The sequence below is a fragment of the Macrotis lagotis genome, chromosome 1 (assembly GCF_037893015.1).
Source record: "Macrotis lagotis isolate mMagLag1 chromosome 1, bilby.v1.9.chrom.fasta, whole genome shotgun sequence".
NCBI lineage: Eukaryota > Metazoa > Chordata > Mammalia > Peramelemorphia > Peramelidae > Macrotis > Macrotis lagotis.
Genome location: NC_133658.1, coordinates 797887421 through 797894856, shown reverse-complemented (window position 1 = coordinate 797894856; position 7436 = coordinate 797887421).

The window sequence follows — 7436 nt, the reverse complement described above, 5'->3', positions numbered from 1 at the left end:
CTAGATATAAGGTGTTACAAAGTCAACATGAAAAAACAGACCTTGTCCTCAATAAGTGTTTATTCTCATATTCCCACTAATGACCCTGTATGCTCTTTGAGGACAAGAACTGTTCCATCTTTCACCCTTGTAGCTATCTGATGTTTTTCCACTATGCCACATTGCATCCAGATACGAATGCCCAGCAAAGAATGTGGGCCAATCATATAAAGAGAACATGAGACAACAATAGATGAATGCTTAAGCTGTTCTACTGACCTTCATGTAATATTAAAGGCACCATCCATTGACACTGTCTATTTCTTGCATGTTGTTTTCCCTGTTAGAATATGAGGGAAGGGAAAGTGTTTTCGACTCTCTTTGTATCCCTAGCTCTCAGCACAATGTCTGACCCATAATAAAAATTTAATAAATACTTGACTACAATAACTACAATAAGTCTAGAAATGTTAGTTTCAGATTGTGAAGGACTTTAACTGCACAACCAAAGAGTCTGTATTATATTCTAGATGAAAGAGAACCCCTGGAGTTGTTCCAGCAGAGTAGTGGTATAGTCAGATCTCTACTTTAGGATGCTCCATGTGGCAGTTGTGTGGAGGCAGGCTGTGATGGATGAACTGAAGAGCAGAGCAGCTAGAAGCTCAAAGAAAAATTGAGGGACTGTTACAATATGATTTCAGTCAGGGTTCTGAATTAAGGTGCCAAAAAAACCTGAATTCATAAGTACAGCATAGGGAAGTGTGGTAAGACCTACATCTGATAATTTCCTAGATTTCCTGGTCTCAGTTGTATAGAAGCTCAAAATATATCAATAGTGTGAACAACCAAAAAAAGTGATCATGATTCTAGAATGCTTTGACTGACAATGTCTAGAATGAGGGAAATAAGAGTCACTCTGTACTTGACCTCAGTCTGCCCACAGTTAGAACATTGTATGTATTTCTGGCTGCCATATTTTTGGAAACACAAACTGGAATGTTCAAAGGAGGGCTCAAAGAAGCTGGAGAAATTTAGCCAGAAGAAGAGAAGACTTGGGGAAGAGACAAGTCAGGGGTAGATGACAACTTTCTTCAAGTATTTGTGGGGTTGTCTTGTGAAAGAAAGGGTAAATTTGTTCTGTTTGGTCTAAAAGGAAAGAACACAGAGTAATGAGCAGGTAAGGTGGGGGAGATTTCTGCCTGACACAAGGATTACCTTTCTAATAATTTTTTATTGTTGTTCAGTCATTTTCAGTCATGTTCAACTCTTCCTGACCCCATTTTGGGTTTTCTTGGCAAAGATACCAGAGTAGTTTGCCATTTTCCTCTCCAATTCATTTTATAGGTGAGGTAACTGAGGCAAACAGAGGTTAAGTGACTTGCACAAGGTTATACAGTGTCTGAAGCTACATTGGAACTCAGGATGAGCTTTTCTGACTCCAGGTCCTTTGATCTATCCTCTGTACCACCTAGCTGTCATTTCTAATAATTAGAATTGTTCAAAAGGGGAATGAACTGCCTTGGGTACATAAGGTCCATAGAATTAGAGGGTCTGTAGATCTGAGGTCATATATTCATTGCTGGAGATCTTTGAGCTGGATGACCACTTACCAAGCATGTTTTCTAGGAGATTCCTGTACATTCAGGTATGATTTGATCTAGATGCCTTCTGAGGTCTCTTTCAGTGCTAAGATTCTAGGATTTCTCAAACCCCAGTATATATGTCATGATTCACAATTCCATTTCAAGCAAAACTTTGGTTAACTTCCATGTTGACCTAGCAATGAAGGACCTGAGTTCAAATTCCACAGATATGTGTCACAATCTTCATAGACCTCATTTCCTCATCTGTAAAATGATGGGTTTGGTCAGATGACTTTCTAGGATCCCTTACAGCTCTAGATCTATGATCCAAGAAGGCACAGTGTGTGATTTTAGACCCTTCCAGGGTATCTCCAAAGACCAGGAAGCACAGGAAGGAAAGAGGATGATGCATTGAGTATCAAGAGGGTCAGTTTGAGAGACTTAAGAAGTATGGAAAGGGGAATTGAAACCTGAGCGAAATCATGTAAAACTGGGGCTCTTTAGTGCTATGTATGGCCTTGTGCACACATAAACCCCCCCCCATACACACACAGATACCTACATATGCAGACATCTGGATTCAGAATTTAACATAAATTGGCCTGCATGGATTTAGTTGGGACTAGAAGGGACCTCATAGGTCATCCTGTCCAACTGAATTCCAAACATGTGAGGTGTAATGGGAGACCTGGATAAACAATACTCATGACAACTGGGAGGTAGGTAATCTTGTTGGTATCTTGTTGATAGTTTCATTCCTGAGGAGGAAGTGAGAACTGCTGTCAAATTAAGTAGAAAGAGAAGAGAAGTCGAAATGACAAGACCCTTGGGAGACAGCTATTGAGTCAATTCAGAGTTTATGATAATCTAAAAGTATTTATGAATTTGTTTAAGCTCCACGAGTGCAGGAATGGGGTTCAGAACCACTGGGTCTCCTCAGCACCTGGAATATGAAGTGCTCACAATAGGTGCCCAATGAATGTTTTGGTTTGAGATATTTGCTGAATACTCATTCTAACAGGCATACTTTGGGGATGCCAACTTTCAGAGAACTCATGGATAAAGATTCCTTTGCAAGCAAGACTTTGGCTAACCTCCATTGTACCCTGGCCTCAAAAGGAGGTAAAGATTCCAGAAATGAAATTCTGAAGACCCAAGCACAAACAAACCTAATGGGGAGGAAAAAGGAGAGTTGCCACATGGATGAATAGAGAACTCATTTCCCAACTTGTATTTTTAAAAGACATGTGTGTAAATATAAAGGGAAAAATCAAGAAAGTCTCCAAAATGAATGTTGTATCATTATAAGTTCCCTTTATATTTACATTTATGTCTTTTAAAAATATATCCAGCCTATTTTCTCACAGATATTGACTTGGAAAACAACTGTATTTTTGCCTTTTTTTGTATGTCCAGTAATTAATCAATTCTTTGCATGTTGTAAGGATTTAATCCATGCTTTTGCATCTATTCATTCAGTAAGTCCTTGCAGAGGTGAGAGTCTAAAGACATGGATCATTGAGTCTATTCTCAGATTCAGTTAATATGTTGATTAAGTTTGGTGCTTGATTTTTCTCCTTTTTTTTCATTTATTAAAAAAGGATGACTCTCAAAGTGCCACTGGAACTGGAATCAGAAAGACTTTTCCCTAGTTCAAGTCCAGCCTCACACACTTACCTGGTAAGTTCTGGACAAGTCACTTAACCCTGTTTATTCCTCATTTGTGAAATGATCTGGAAAAGAAATGGCAAACCACTCCAATAATCTTTGCCAAGGAAACCCCAAATGAGACCATGAACAGTCAGACCCGGCTGAGCAACAACATGACTCTTTTGGTAGGGTAAGGGAAAGGGATAAACTTGGAAATGAAGGTAACATAAAAATAAAATATATCAATGTATTTTTCTTCAAAAATATGAATTTAAAATGAAAGATATTGGGAGATCAACATTTAAGTATGGTCACAATCCTGTAATAATAGGGTTGGGGTGCTGATGCTCAGAATGAACTGAGATTGGAGATATATACACAAGACAATGAGATGATATTTTTAACTGGAAACTTTTTTAAAAATTTTTTTAGGTTTTTGCAAGGCAAACGGGGTTAAGTGGCTTGCCCAAGGCCACATGGCTAGGTAATTATTAAGTGTCTGAGATCGGATTTGAACCCAGGTACTCCTGACTCCAGGGCTGGTGCTTTATCCACTACGCCACCTAGCTGCCCCTGGAAACTTTTTTTAACCGAAAAAAGAGGCAAATTAAGGAAAGGAAAAGCCTGGAAACAAGGATTAGTTTATAGAATAATTTATAGTTATAGAATATCTTCCCCTTTTGGAAAATAACACAGAATCTACATATTCTCCATGATCCCTCAGAAGTCACTGACATTGGCTTAGCAATGACACCCATCAGTTCTTTCCATTTCTTGGGACATAGGTCATGTGATCCTGATGACTTGATCTCTTTGAAGGCAGCTAGGAGATCTCTTAGCACCACCTTACTATCTTTGATTTCAAGTTCTTGAAAACCATTTCTCCCCCAACTTTCCCAACCTAAAGCTTATTCTCTTTGGGAGGAAAAAAATAGAAGAAAGGAAGACTCAAGCAGGTGAAGAGACTTATCCAAGTTACACAGATGGGATATCAAAGAATAATTGATTTTGAATTGGAAGGAACCATAGAAGTCAAGTCCAGCCACCTGATTTTCCAGATTTGGAAACTGAGGTGCAATGGAGTGATGATCAACCTTAATGGAGTTGTTCATTCCATCAGTGCAGTAATCAGGGACAATTTTAGTGAATCTGCAATGGAGAATACTATCTGTATCCAGAGAAAGAACTGAGGAGTTTAAACAAAGACCAAAGACTACTACCTTCAATTTTAAAAAAAAGTTGTGTTATGTATTTTGCTAGCTCTAATATTTTATTTTTTCCTCAAGGATATGATTTTCTCTCAACATATTCAATTTCGATCAATGTATAGCATGGAAAAAATGTAAGATTATCAGACTGCCTTCTGTGGGGAGTGGGGGGAGGGAAGGGAGGGTGGGGGAAAATTGTAAAATTCAAAACCTTACAAAAAAATGATAGGTAGAAACTACTACTGAATTGGAAAACAAATAAAGTATTTATATAAAAAAGGTGCAGAGATGCAGAGAAGTTGTCATTTGCCCAGGATCACACAGTTATAGGGACTTAGGATTTGAATCCAGATTCACTGCCCTATCCTCTACGACATGTTGCCATCTGTAGCAGAAGTATATTTGAACCTAGGCTGTCTGTCTCTAGATTTAGTACTCTACTCATTTTCCCTCACTCCAGTTTAATATGAACCTCATTACTGCCCGCCTAGACTAATTGGTCTTCCTAAGTCTACTCTCTTCTCCTAATCCACCCTTCACCTGCTGCATGATTAGTTCTCCTTTCACAAAGATCTAGTCATGTCACTCATCTGCTCATAACTCTTCAATACTCTCTATTTCCTGTAAAGTTTAGAATCTTATATTAGCTGGCTGAGTTCTACATCCCTCAGGGTTCAGGGGGAGAAGGGTACTTGAGGCATGCATGGTTCTGCCACACACTTCTTCAACCTTGGATGAATCTCATAACCTTTAGTTTTCAAATTGTTCATCTCAAAAATAAGGGTTATTGGAATAAATGTTCTTCAAGGGTTCTTCCAGTTCTAGAGTTATGGTCCTGTGAATTGTAAAATTACTTAATCCCTCAAAAATCTGTCTCCACCCTAACCTAATATCATTTTACTTCATGTCTCAGCACCAGGAGGTTCTTTGGTTGGATCAGTTAACCATCTTTTGTTCTGCTCAGTTTTGTGTATCTCTCCAGTTCAATTAGTGAATCCCTCCTCAGGCCAGGCTGGTCAGTCTTTGTTCCCCTCTCACCTCTGCTTTTTCCTTTCTGTAATTCCAAATCATTTCCTTGAACTATCATCAACTCCTATTTCCTTTTTACCATTGCTTTCCAGCTCCCATTTGTGTGTGTTGTCTTTCCCTACTAGAATATGAACTCTTTGAGGATGCTTTCAGAAAAAAAAAACCTGGAAAGACTTAGATGAGTTGATGCAAAGTGAAATGCACTATGTAAAGTAACAGCAATATTATAAGATGATCAGCTGTGAATGACTTAGCTTTTCTCTGTTTTGCTGTGACCCAAGACAAGGATTTATGATGGAAAATGCTAACCATTCCCAGAGAAAGAACTGATGGTGTCTGAATACAGATTGAAGCACTTTTTTTTTCTTTATTTTTTCTTGAGAGTTTTTTTAGTCTATATTTTCTTTCATAACATAACTATTATGGAAATGTTTTGCATGACTACAGTTGTGTAACCTATATCAAATTGCTTGTCTTTTCAATGGGTGGAGGTGGGGAGGGAAGAACCAAGAGAACTTGAAATTCAATGTTTTAAAAATGAATGTTAAAAAATTATATATGTAACTGGGGAAAAATAAAATACTAAATAAACTTGAAAAAAAGAAAAAATAGGATATAAGCTCTTTGAAGCAAGATTGTCTTTTTTTCTTATATTTTATCCCCAGTTTTCATAGTGCCTTTCCTTCTTCCCTCCTCCTTTTCCTCTTTTCTTCTCTCATTTTCTTCCTTCCCTTCCTCCTTCTTTTCTTCCTTCCTCTTCCCCTCTTTTCTTTCCTTCTCTCTTCAACTGCTGAATTCTCTCCCAATTTCTAAAACCCATCTCACTTACTGCCACTTATTAACTGTGTATCCATCAGCAGGTCAAATCATCTCTTCATTCCAGGCCTCCTACCATCTGTGGTGTTGTAAGATAAACTTCAAAGATCTCTGGAAATATGAGCTATTATTAAAACTACAAATAAACTTTGAAAATGGGATGTTTTTCTTTGGTAACATTCTGCCTACTCTCTACTCTCTAAGCCCACAGTCTTCATTATTAGGCAGATGACAGTATCTCCTTGCTCCCAGGCTGAAATCGCTGCTTTGCTAAAGATTCTTTGCATACCCCAGCATCGCCCCCCCCTTCTTCCTGAATCTTAGAGTCTGGAACCATGAGAGTGATATATTTAGCTTTGCTCCCAGTTACTCTGATCTCAGCCCTGTGTTCACTCTCCCTCCTTTTGGGCTTGCAGTCTACCTTCTCCAAACTGGGAAATCCTGCTCATTCTCAGGTCCTAATCTTGCCCCACCCGACAAGAAACTCTCCTTGGGGAGAGAGGGGGGCATCATCTCCTGCCAGCTCTTATTAGCTTGTGATACTAGGCAAGTTTTTATACTTCTTTGGGTCTCATGTCTCACCTTCCAGATCCCAGACCTAAAAGTGAACTCTCCTTCCCTGAGAGGGGAGTGGGTCTGACACTGAAGGAGAGTTTCTGTGAGTGTGTGTGTGTGTGTGTGTGTGTGTGTGTATGACAGAGAGAGACAGACAGACAGACAGAGACAGACAGAGAGACAGAGAAAGAGAAAGAGAGAGACAGAGAGACAGAGACAGGCACAAAGAGAGAGAATATGAGAACTTTGGAGAAGGAGCAATTGAGGCATTTTTGTAGTCTCTGAGATTAATAAAGGTGGAGACTATCTATATTTTGTATCTCATCCATTGAACAAAAACAGGACTCTCTGTTCATAGTAGGACTATAAGATAATAGATTTGGAGTTGAAGGTGACTTTCCAGATCATCTAATCAAACCTTCCTTATTTTATAGAGATGGTACAATGAAGACCAGAGAAAGGAAGCAATTTGTCCAAGGTCCCATAGCTTGTAAGCAGCAGAATTGTATTTTTATTTTGTTTTTTTGACTGCAAATCCTATGCTTTCTACCATTTTAGAGGTAGAAATGGAATTCCAGAGAGATAAAGGAATCTGTCCACACATTATTAATAAGTA